Consider the following 12,366-nt stretch of genomic DNA (forward strand, 5'->3'; position numbering starts at 1 on the left):
ATCTCCATCTTCCCACTCAAAAGCCGACTTGGGATTCAAAACTCGAGGGTGTGCAGAAAAGGCCTCCTTCAAGTCCAAAACAGTCACCCAACAAGAGTCCCTGGGCAAAGTCTTGAGCAGAGGACTGGTTGGAGTCAGCAATGCACTCCTACAACCTACTAAGTGCTCTTCAGTCAGGTACAAACACTCAGCTGTTCACAGCCAATCACAAAGTGACCAGCAGGAGCCTACTGGGTCATACTGGAGGAAGGCTGTTAAGAGTCCACCCCCAGCCTTGCTTCCTCCTTTTCACAGATACTGCATAAAGTCTGGATGCCTGCCCCCGGCAGAGTATGGCTGTATAGCTGTGGCCATCTCCCCTCTTCCCAGCACCCCCATCCACCCACCCCACAGACTCACCCTCTGGGGTTTCTCTCCCAGAACCGCTGCGCTAGAGCCTGCAACTTGCAGGACTACTCTGGGGGTGCTTTAAGGTCCACCCAGCATCCAGGTGCGGAGGCTACCCTGGCACTTAGTTCAGTCAGTCTCATCTCAGAGGGGAAGTGAGACCATCAGGCACAGGCAGAAAGCCATCAACGGCTCTTCCCCTACTGGAGAAAAGCTTTTCTCTAGGGTCCTCTGACACCCCTTGCTACTAACAGCCTGAAAAGAAAGTTTAGAAAGCCAGGTACTTAAAATCAAGTTCCCTGACTCCCAAGTAGTGATTTCCCAGGGCTCCATGTGGGAGGCAGTGATGACTCAGCAGCATCACCCTTGGTCACTGTCATTGTCAGTAACCTGATCATTGTCAGTTACCAGGTATCAGGTAACTGACACGTCATGTCAGGTACCGGACATGCTGCCTGCTTGCCTTCTTTAAGAGTCTCAGCACAGAACACTATTCCAGGGTCCCTCCTGCTTGCAGCATGCACATTAGTGTGGTCCCACTATCGGGTGCCCTATTCGAGTGGTGGTTTGAGGCCTCCTACCTTTTACCAAGTCCCCTGTGGGGGCCTCAATTTAGTCCACTCTCCCCTGGGTTCAGGCAGCCACCAGCCCAATAGCCTGTTTCATTCTCCATGGTTTCCTTTTCTTCTGAAACTGGTCCTTGCGATTACAAACTTAAGGCCATTCCAACAAGTTGAGACACCGGCATCCTTAAAGCCCCTCCCATCTTTCACAGCTTCTTCAGTTTGTCAGAGTGGTTCTGGCCAATGTGCATCATAGGGACCATTTAACAATTCCCTGGTCCTCATGGTCTGTATCTGTACTGCCAGTAGGCTTGACAGACCCTGCCCAGAATTCTGAAGGCTCCTCATTCAGTCTGTCTTACCGTCTATACTTCATTAAGGCATCTTTGTTTTGCTCCCTCCTCACAGCCCTGCAAGAGGCAATCTCAAGAACATTCACGGTTCAGGTTGTTCCCAGCATTCAGATCCCACCATTCAGATCCCACCACTGGCATCTGCTGTTCACACAGCTACGCTTGAGCTGGGTCACCAGGGGTTTCTGTAAGAAATCAATCTGCCTCCTGCTGAGCTTTATCCTGCCCTATTCTACGTTCTTCTGAAGTGAGAAGGCTGTTTCATACACTTTGAACATCCGCCCAGGTCAGGTTGCAGGTTACAAGAGGAAAAAAAGATTGAAAAAAATGTTTTCTATTCCCTTGGGGTCATCTCTGTAAGTTGATATACTGTTCTTCCAAATAAATTCAAGGTTGCAGAAGAGTAGACTCAGATTCACCCCCTCACACCTCACATTCACACCCCCAAGAGGAACTTGCTTTAACAGATGTTGCTCCACCTGAGTGTGGGTAACTTTCTAGCCCAATCGGGTGCCCAGGTGGGTTCGACTGACAGCAAGTCATTCTCTTTTTCACTAGGACCAAGCAAAATAGGTTTCTATCCTTCCCTGTGGGACTTTACATCTTCTTGGCACAGGCTTACTCTGATATAACACAGGAGACTGTAAAAAAGCATTTCACCTTCCTGTTTACAACATACATCTAGTTGAAAAGTTGTATTGTAACTGAAGAATTCACTTCCAGGCTGTTGGAGTCTAAAGGATGGTGTGTGTTGGAGTCTAAAGGAGTGTGTGCATGTGTGTGGAGTCTAAAGGATGGTGTGTGTGTTGGAGTCTAAAGGAGTGTGTGTGTGTGTGTGTGTGTGTGTGTGTGTGTGTAAGGGAATCACAAGGGGGAACCTTGCAAAGCTTTGCTTCCAGTGGTCACAGCAACGAAATGTAAGGGTCCTTGCTGTGGTCACCAAGAAGCTCAGACCCCAATACCAAATCTTGTTTTTCTTAGAGAAGCTTACTTACTATAACACAAAACAGGAAACACCACAGATGTCATTCATCAGGCAGATCAACTGTAATACATCCATACAATGATACAGTACTTGGCAATGAAAACAAAAAGACTACTGAAGCCCTCAATCTGTATGAATCTCCAAAGAATTATTCTGAGTGAAAAAAGCCAAAGGTTACATACCGTATGATTGCCTTTAAACAGCATCTGTGAAATGGGGAAATGACAGAAATGGAGATAAGGATGAATGAGGTAGCATGAGGGACAGGAGGAAAGCAAGTGTAGCTGTTAAAAGGCAGGCAAGGAATAAGGTCTTTGTGGGCACTGAAGTGTTCTGTATGTGACTGTACGGTGGCGCTAGTGGTAAAGAACCTGCCTGCCAGGGCAGGAGACATGAGAGACACAGGTGTGATCCCTGTGTCAGGAAGATCCGCTGGAGAAGGGCGTGGCAACCCACTCCAGTACTCTTGCCTGGAGAACCCCACGGACAGACGAGCCTGGTGGGCTGCAGTCCACGGGGTCACAAAGAATCAGACACAACTAAAGCGACAGCGTGTGACTATATCAGGGTCAATACGCTAGCTACTATGCTTAACTGCAGTTTTTCATGGGTGTTATTATGAGGGAAATTGGGTAAAAGGCATACAGGATCTCTGTATTACTTCAACTGTTCAATTTCAACAGTTATCCACAAAGATTTACAAAAGAAGTTCACCACATCAGCCCTTTCATCCACACACTTCTGTACTCTAGACAACCTCACACAGGCTAAAGTGTATTTTCTTAATTTGTATAATTTTCCTAGAGTTGATGGCTTAAAGTGTTTGGTGCCGCTGGATCTCCGAAGGAGATGATTTAACTCCAGAACCAAAGTCGGGTCTCAGTCACTCAGAGCTTTGTGCAGATTTTTATTTAAAGTGAAAGCGACAGAAAGTTTCTGACACAGACATCAGAAGGGGGTAGGAGAGTATCTGCCCCCACTAGTTAGGCAGGGCACTATATACTTTTCAACTGGATGCTGAGAATAGATAAGAAGAATACCTCAAGGTTGTAAGTTTCACCAGACCCTTTCCCAAGGCATACATCCTGAGATAACTTTGGCACAGCATTTTATCTTGCCAAGATATACTGTTGTGTAATCATGGGTACAAGTCTTGAGAAACAGGTTCCCAGGCAAGATTTGTTACAATTATAATTATTAATATGGAGCCTAAGAAAAGCATTTCCATGAATAAGACATTAGGCTGTGTGATCACTAGCTCCTAAAGAGGCCAGTTCTGGGACAGGAGGCATTGTGTGCAGAGCTTAAGGAAAGCAGGAGCCAGAATGTTCACCTCCTCCTTAAAGGGCCCTGGACTGCCTGCCTAAGCTTTAAGTCTTTCAGAGTGGAGTGGCATATTCAGTTTATTGCCATTTTGGATAACTGTTTCTTGCACAGAACCAAAATCTGGGGCCATTCTTTTATCACCAATAACCCAGCAGCCAATTCTCAGCAGTTAACACAGCCAGACACAGACGTGAACACAGGAGACCAAACGCCAGCGCCAGGGCCTCTCAGTCGTGTCCAGCTCTTTGCGACCCCATGGACTGTAGCCCGCGAGGCTCTTCTGTCCATGGGGGTTCTCCAGGCAAGGATACTGGAGTGGGTTCCCGGTTTCTTCTCCAGGGGATCTTCACGACCCAGGGGTGGAACCTGTGTCTCTTGTCTCTCCTGCATTGGCAGATGCTTTTTTTTTTTTTTTTTTAAATGAGCCACCCAGGAAGCCCCGCAGCTGCCGGACTTTCCCTAGTTGTCTCCAAACCCCTCCAGCCTGCCTCCAGCCCGGCCCTGGTCAGGACCACCCAGCAACCTGGCACTGGAGCGTCTCTTTAACGAGGCTACACACCCAGAGACGTCCTCCTACCCGAACCCCAAAACCGCTTTTCTGCCACAAAACGAGATGGAGCACAGGAGGCCAGGGTGCCTGGTGGGGACCCGGGCGGCGGCCCGAGCGGATGGACCCGAGGCTCAGGCTGGGCCTCTCGGTCCCAGTCCCCTGTATCGCCTCCTTCCCAGCCTGCCTCCAAATCCATCACCAAATTAATCACCGAGTTAGTTCTGTTCAGCGCAAAACAAACAGGCGAAGCACGGAAACGGGTTACTCACAGCTGAACGACGAGAGAGGACGACAAGCTTCCAAATCACCTCAGTCTCTCAGTCGTGTTTGACTCTTTGCAACCCCATGGACTGTAGCGCACCAGGCTCCTCAGTCCCTGGGATTTTCCAGGCAAGAATACTGGAAAGGGTTGCCATTTCCTTCCCCAGGGCCAAAACACCTCAGCGAAGCCCAAAGACTGGCTGGAAAGAGGAGGCAGACTGCTGACTTGCGCTGCGTGGACGTGGGAATGCAGGCCACGGGGGCGTGGGTGTGAGAACGCAGGGCGGGGGTGTGTGTACACGAGAGAACCAAGGGCATGGGGGTGTGACCCAGGGGATGGAGGGCGTGGGGGGGCGTGGACATCGTGCGTGGGGGGCATGTACGAGGGGACCAAGGGCGTGGGGGGTGTGGCCCAGGGACGCAGGGTGTGGGGGGCGTGACCGTGCGGACACCGGGCGTTGGGGGCGTGGACGAGGGGTCTGAGGGCGTGGGGGGCGTGGACATTGGGCGTGGGGGGCGTAGATGAGGGAACCAAGGGCGTGGGGATGTGGCCCGGGGGATGGAGGGCGTGGGGGGCGTGGACGAGGGGACACAGGGTGTGGGGTCGTGTATGTGGGGACACAGGGCGTGGGGGGTGTGGACAAGCGGACGCAGGGCGTGGAGGGCGTGGACACCGTTTGAGGCGTGTGGGGAATGTACATGGGAACGCCGGGTGTAGTGGCGGGGACGTGAGGTGTGGGTAACCTGGGGAACCTGGGAGAGTAGGCAGCTGGAGGGGGACCGGAATCCCGACTGGAAAAAGGTGTCTAGCGGTCCTTGTGCGCTGCCACAACTAGGCTCCAGGCCTCCAAACATCACAAGGTCTCCAGGTCTGTGCAGACCCAGCTGAGGGTCCTATCCAGGCTCAACCGTCTCACCCCAAACTAGGCCTCTGAGCCCCCAAGGAGGTGTTAGACATGGCTGTGATCAAGGGACTAGAGCCACCAGGAGACGTTGCATTGTGAGGTTGAGACCTGGCCTCACTGCTAACAGGCTCCGGGAGGGACCAGACTGTCTCCTGCCTGCCTTCTTTGGCAACTTGGCGCAACGCCTCTGAGGAGTACTGAATGACCTAAGATAGCTGGACTTAATCTCTTATTTTAAAGTGACAGCATTTTCAAGGATCAGAGTCTCAGGGACAAAAGTGGCCTTAAAAATCATACAAGCAAAGTTTAAAATGCTATTTAGAGTGTCACATAAGTAAGCAACCTGACTCATAGGAGTTCAGAGGAAGAAGAAACTGCCAGACTGAGGGGGCTACAAAGGAGATAAGACGTTAAGTCCCCACGTTAGATGGGAGTAGAGGGCACAGGTCTGGCCTGTACGGATGTGCTGGTTGTTGACTACACAGGGACTTGTGGCAGCTGAAATGCAAGAGCTCAGCTCACAAGCCCTGTACTTCCACTTTGTGGCCTGCAAGAAGGACAGGGATGAACCTTGTATAGGGAAGAGACTCCGTTAGTGTGGGTTTAGGGAGAAGGACTGGGCCACGTTCTAGAATCAGGCTTCAGGGAGGGAGAAGGGAGCAGACTGGGGAAGTGGACTGACAGGAGGCCAGTTTCAGCAGAAGTGAAATAGGAATCCAGAATCCCTCAGAACCTCCTGGGTTGCAAATCATAGTGCTACAAGCAATAAATATGTGATACAAGTAATCAATAGTAGTACAAATAAAGGAAAGAAATGTTTCAGAAATTTTAGAAAGTGGTACCATACTCCCATTGCAAATCAGTGTGTTCATTTTATTCACCTTCTTCAACACAGTGGTCTTGTTTAAGTTTTATTTGGGGAGGAAATAGAAAAACAACAATCTAGTGAGCACACACCGAGTCATAGGTTTTCCACAAATGCTTTCAAATCTTGGCTGGAGTTGACCCATAAGGGATCAGGAGCTAGAAAGGACGGGGCTCTTTGTTTTTGAGACTAGCTTCTTTGTTGTCTGCTTGTTGAATAATTCAGATTAAGTTTGGGGACAATGAAGTGAAATCAAAAAAGGTAAAAAGTGATAAAAAGCTAGTTAAAGGTTTGATTTTGGATGTAGGAGGAAAGCTGAATTTATTTGTACTGAGGGCTTGCCAGTAAGGCTGACATCTTATGGGGGAGAATCTGAGCCTGAGAGTGGCTCCCGGCATAGAACTTCACATCCGGAGCCTTAGATGTCGTTAATACCTGTGACAGTATGGCTCTGGTTGTTGCATTCTACCCAGGCAAGCTCACAAAACCCAGCAAAGCTACAATACCATGCATATGGAACTATAATACAAAACACACTGTTTCTATACACACAAGTAAACCAAAGTGAAAAAAATTGAAAATAGTATAACTAAACATGAAATTATTTATATTTTATATTAAGTGTTGCTGCCCCCCCCACAAGTAAGTTTAATTAAAGAAGATAGAAGAAGACCCTTGAGACTCTGAAAAAACCCGAAGGAATGATGGACTTCAACATTCACAGTGTTTCTTGATCACATTAAAACTCACTTCAGATTCTGCCTCCTCTTTACTTTCATAGCCAACTCCCTTGGGAAAAAAAAAAAAAAAGAACTCCCTTAAGGGACAATTTGCATACTATCAAGGAATGGGCCCATTTTAAATGTGTAGTGAGATAAGTTTAGAAAAACACAGAGGCTCCTGTTACTGGCAGCCCAGCCAATATCTCCATCAGCCAAATGACCTCAGGGCTCCTCCCAGGCGTCATGTCCCATTTTAGGCTTCACTGAAGATTATTTTTGCCTGTTCAAGAACTTCACATACATGGGAATAGAGAGTCTAGGTGTCTTGTTTCTTTCAGATTTATCAACATTGTTCTTTTCAAAATGCTGAGTAGCAGAGGAAAGCATGGCAACCCACTCTAGTATTCTTGCCTGGGAAATCCTATGGACAGAGGAGCCTGGCAGGCTACAGTCCATGGGGTCACGAAGAGTCTGACACGACTGAGCGACTCTACAGCAGCAACAGCATTCCACTGCGTGGATGTAACAGGTTTGTTTCTCTAGTTACCTGCTGTTGGGGTGTCTCTCCACAGGCACTGTTTTGAATAAAGCTGCCAAGGACACTTGTACAAGTCTTGTAGATGCAAGTTATCATGTACTAGGGATAAATACCTAGTGGATTTGCTGGATCAGATCGTACTTACATGCTTAATTTATGAGACTGCAGATGGTGTTCCTGATGAAATGTTCTGTCTGCACTCCCAAAATCAACACGAGAATTCCAGTCACCGCCCCCAGCCCACTTCAGCCCCAGACTTGCCAGCACTTGGTGTTGTCGGAATTCTCCACCTTACCATCCTCATGAGCAAACATCTCCTTTTAAATAAAGACTAGGGTCATTTTTTGGGAGGATTACAATCAGGATGAAGAGAGGGACACTGCAGTTAAGGGCTAGGTCCCATAGATGCCCAACTCCACACACCAACCCACGCCTCTCCCGCTTCGGACTAACCTGGGCTCCCTTCCCTGGGTTCAGCAATTTGCTCACGGTGAAGAGGAAAAGTTAAAATTTTACATAACCTCCTTCTCCTTCTGCCTCTGTAACTCAGCTTGCCCCTTGCAAAGTCTAGATCACGTAGGTCACGTAGTCTCAGAAAGTGGGGACTTGCAATACTAGGAACTGGAGTTTATATCACTCACCCTTGTCCTGCTCTTTGCAATCACCCAGCCCCTGCAAATCATGCCTGTCCAGGCCAGGCATCCCCCTCCCCATCTTGACCACTGTTCCCACGAGCGAAACCCCTTAGTTTAAGTCAGCCTATTAACAGCTAGTGCTGCCCACTACAGTCTGTCTACAGAAACTCTGTAACCCCTTTGTTTGGGGCTCAGAGTTTGGAGTGTTAACTCCTCTGGGCCCACCGGCACCTGCGTAATGAACCTGATTCTCCAAATCTGCGAGTGAGTGCTTGTTTTCTCAAGTAGCGGTTTCTGTGACTATGGAACTCAGGGAACTTAGGTTTGCTGGTTTGTTATCTAATACAGAGAAGGATGAGGTTAAAGGATACAGACCAGCAGTCAGATGACGAGGCACAGAGGCGAGGGCTGGGAGTGTCCGGGAGCTTCCACCCTGTGGATCTGGGGCTGTGCCCACACTCCTGGAAGCTCTCTGAACCTCACAGTTTTGTGGGTTTCAATGGAGGCTTCATCACATAGGCACAGCCACGATCCACCATGAACTCAGTCTCCAGCCTCTTTCCTCCCCCAGGGAGGCAGGTGGGGCTGGAAGTTTCAAGCCTTTAATCCCGGCTTAGTAATTTTGGGCTGCCCGCCCCCCAACCCCCCAGTCCTGAAGACTACCTCGTTAGAACAAATGCGCTCCCAGCACCAATGAAACCCCACGGGATTGAGGGGCTCTGGGGCGGGCCCTGGAGCAGACACACTTCTGTCCTCTGGGTCACAGCTGTGTGACCATGGCCAGGCGGGAGAGGGGCAGCAGGCAGGAGACTGGGAACTGGAAGCCCGCTCATCTCAGCTGGAGTTCTGCAGACACAGACAAGAACTGGTGCAGAATTCCCATGAAGGGTCTTAGAAGCTGAGGTGGACCCGCAAAGACTTTTCTGAGTTTATAAATTAAACCAAAGCAAAAACACTATTTTTTTTTTTTAAATTAACCCTTGCATTTTAATTCCTAGTTTACTTATTTTGTATGACTCAGGTTAACTATTAGTATCCTCAGCACCTTTAGTTAATATTTCCTTAGGGGCGATCTGTATGCCTTGTCTTTCCCACTATATAATTAAATAAGAGCAGTAATCACCTTATATAAAGCCTATTTAAATATACCAATTTTTATACTTTAAATTCCACCAGATTCTATACCTTTAATTTTTGTTTCATAAGGATCTTAGGAGAGAGTTTAGAAGGCTTTTGTTGTTGGTGCAGTTGTTCATTGTCTATTTCACCTACTTTTATGTAAAAGGATATCCTATCCCCAGAGTCAGGAAAAGCTGAGGAAGTCACACCCTTTGGCCTAACTGTCCCAAGATAGTTGGTCAGACATCTCAATGTAAAGTTTTCTAGACTCTTAACTAGATGAAACTGGGGCAAATAGAACAGATTAATTTAGCTGTTAATGTTAGAGACCAGTAGGAGGTCACTCATGGCTTGTTAACTTTGTTGTTACTGTGCAGTTGATCAGTCAGGAATGACTCTTTGCAACCCCATGGACTGCAGCCTGCCAGACTTCAATGTGCTTCACTATCTCCCAGAGTTTGCTCAAACTCATATCTATTGAATGGTTGATGCCATCCAACCATCTCATCCTCTCTTGTCTTCTTCTCCTCCCACCTTCAATCTTCCCCAGCATCAGGGTCTTTTCCAATGAGTCAGCCCTTCAAATCAGGTGGCCACAGTATTGGAGCTTAAACTTCAGCATCAATCCTTCCAATGGATATTCAGGACTGATTTCCTTTAGGATGGACTGGTTGGATCTCCTTGTAGTCCGAGGGACTCTCAAAAGTCTTCTCCAACACCACATTTCCAAAGCATCAATTTTTTGGTGCTCAGCTTTCTTCACAGTCCAACTCTCACATCCATACATGACTATTGGAAAAACCATAGCTTTGACTAGATGGACCTTTGTTGACAAAGAAATGTCTCTGCCTTTTAATATGCTGTCTGTGTCGGTCATAGATTTTCTTCCAAGGAGCAAGTGTCTTTTAATACCATGGCTGCATTCACCATCTGCAGTGATTTTGGAGCCCAAGAAATTAAGGTCTGCCACTGTTTCCATTGTTTCCCCATCTATTTTACATGAAGTGATGGGACCAGGTGCCATGATCTTTGTTTTTTTAATGTTGAGTTTTAAGCCAGCTTTTTCACTCTCCTCTTTCACTTTCATCAAGAGGCTGTTTAGTTCCTCTTCACTTTCTGTCATAAGTGTGGTGTCATCTGTGCATCTGAGGTTATTGGTACATCTCCTGGCAATCTTGACTCCAGCTTGTGCTTCATTTGGCATTTCGCTTGATGTACTATGCATATAAGTTAAATAAGCAGGGTGACAATATACAGCCTTGATGTACTCCTTTCCCAATTTTAAACCAGTTTGTTGTACCATGTCTGGTTCTGACTGTTGCTTCTTGACATGCAAACAGGTTTCTCAGAAGGCAGGTAAGGTGGTCTGGTATTCCCATCTCTTTAAAAATTGTCCACAGTTTGTTGTGATCCTCACAGCCACAGAACTGGGAAAGGTCAATTTTTACTCCAATCCCAAAGAAAGGCAATGCCAAAGAATGTGCAAATTATGGCACAGTTGCATTCATCTCACATGCTAGCAATGTAATGCTCAAAATTTTCCAAGCTAAGCTTCAGCAGTACTCGAACCAAGAACTTCCAGAAGTTCAAGGTGGGTTTAGAAAAGGCAGAGGAACCAGAAATCAAATTGCCAACATCATCTGGATCATAGAAAACAAGATATTTCCATTTTACTTCTGCTTCATTGACTATGCTACAGCCTTTGACTGTGTGGATCATGACAAACTGTGGAAAATACTCAAGTGAAAGTGAAAGTCACTCAGTCGTGTCCAGCTCTTTTTGACCCCATGGACTATACAGTCCATGGAACTCTCCAGGCTAGAATACTGGAGTGGAGAGCCTGTCCCTTCTTCAGGGGATCTTCCCAAACCCAGTGACTGAACCCACGTCTCCCATACTGCAGGCAGATTCTTTACCAGCTGAGTCACCAGGGAAACCCAGATTCTTTAAGGAACATTCTTAAAGAGATGGGAATACCAGACCACCTCACTTGCCTCCTGAGAAACCTGTTTGCAGGTCAAGAAGCAACAGGTAGAACCAGACATGGAACAACGGACTGATGCAAAATTGGAAGAGGAGTACGTCAAGGCTGTATATTGTCACCTGCTTATTTAACTTATATGCAGGGTACATCATGCAAAGTGCTGGTCTGGATGAAGCACAAGCTGGAATCAAGATTGCTGGGAGAAATATCAATAACCTCAAATATGCACATGACACCACCCTTATGGCAGAAAGTAGAGTTACTAAAGAGCTTCTTGATGAAAGTGAAAGAGGAGAGTGAAAAAGCTGGCTTAAAAGTCAACACTCAGGGACTTCCCTAGCAGCCTGGTGGTTAAGAATCTGCTTTGTTTGTAATGCAGGGGACACAGGTTTGATCTCTGGTCAGGGAAGTAAGATCCCACATGTCATGGAGCAACTGAGCCTGTGTGTAACAAGTAAAGAGTCCGTGCACCCCAACAAAAGATTCCACATGACATAATGAAAATCCCACAAGCTGCAACAAAGACTGGATGCAAATAATAAAAAATACTTAAAAAAAAAAAAGACTGGAACACCCATGAATGTTAACATATATAACAGTTTTAATTAAAAGTAACTTAAAAAACTCAACATGCATAAAACCAAGATCATCCAGTCCCATCACTTCATGTAAAATAGATGGGGAAGCAATGGAAACAGTGACAGACTTTATTTCCCTGGGCTCCAAAATCACTGCAGATGGTGACTGCAGCCATGAAATTAAAAGAGGCTTCCTCTTTGGAAGAAAAGCTATGACCAACCTAGACAGCATATTAAAAAGCAGAAACATAGTTTGCTGTCAAAGGTCTGTATAGTCAAAGCTATGATTTTTCCCATAGTCATGTATGGTTGTGAGAGTTGGATCATAAAGAAAGCTGAACACCAAAGAATTAATGCTTTTGAACTGTGGTGTTGGAGAAGACTCTTCAGAGTCCCTTGGACTGCAAGGAGATCAAACCAGTTCATTCTAAAGGAACTCAGTCCTGAATATTCATTGGAAGGACTGATGCTGAAGCTGAAGCTCCAATACTTTGACCACCTGATGTGAGGAGCTGACTCATTAGAGAAGACCCTGATGCTGGGAAGGATTGAAGGCCGGAGAAGGGGACGACAGAGGATGAGATGGTTGGATGGC

This window comes from Dama dama, chromosome 12 (genome assembly GCF_033118175.1).
Source record: "Dama dama isolate Ldn47 chromosome 12, ASM3311817v1, whole genome shotgun sequence".
Classification (NCBI taxonomy): Eukaryota; Metazoa; Chordata; class Mammalia; order Artiodactyla; family Cervidae; genus Dama; species Dama dama.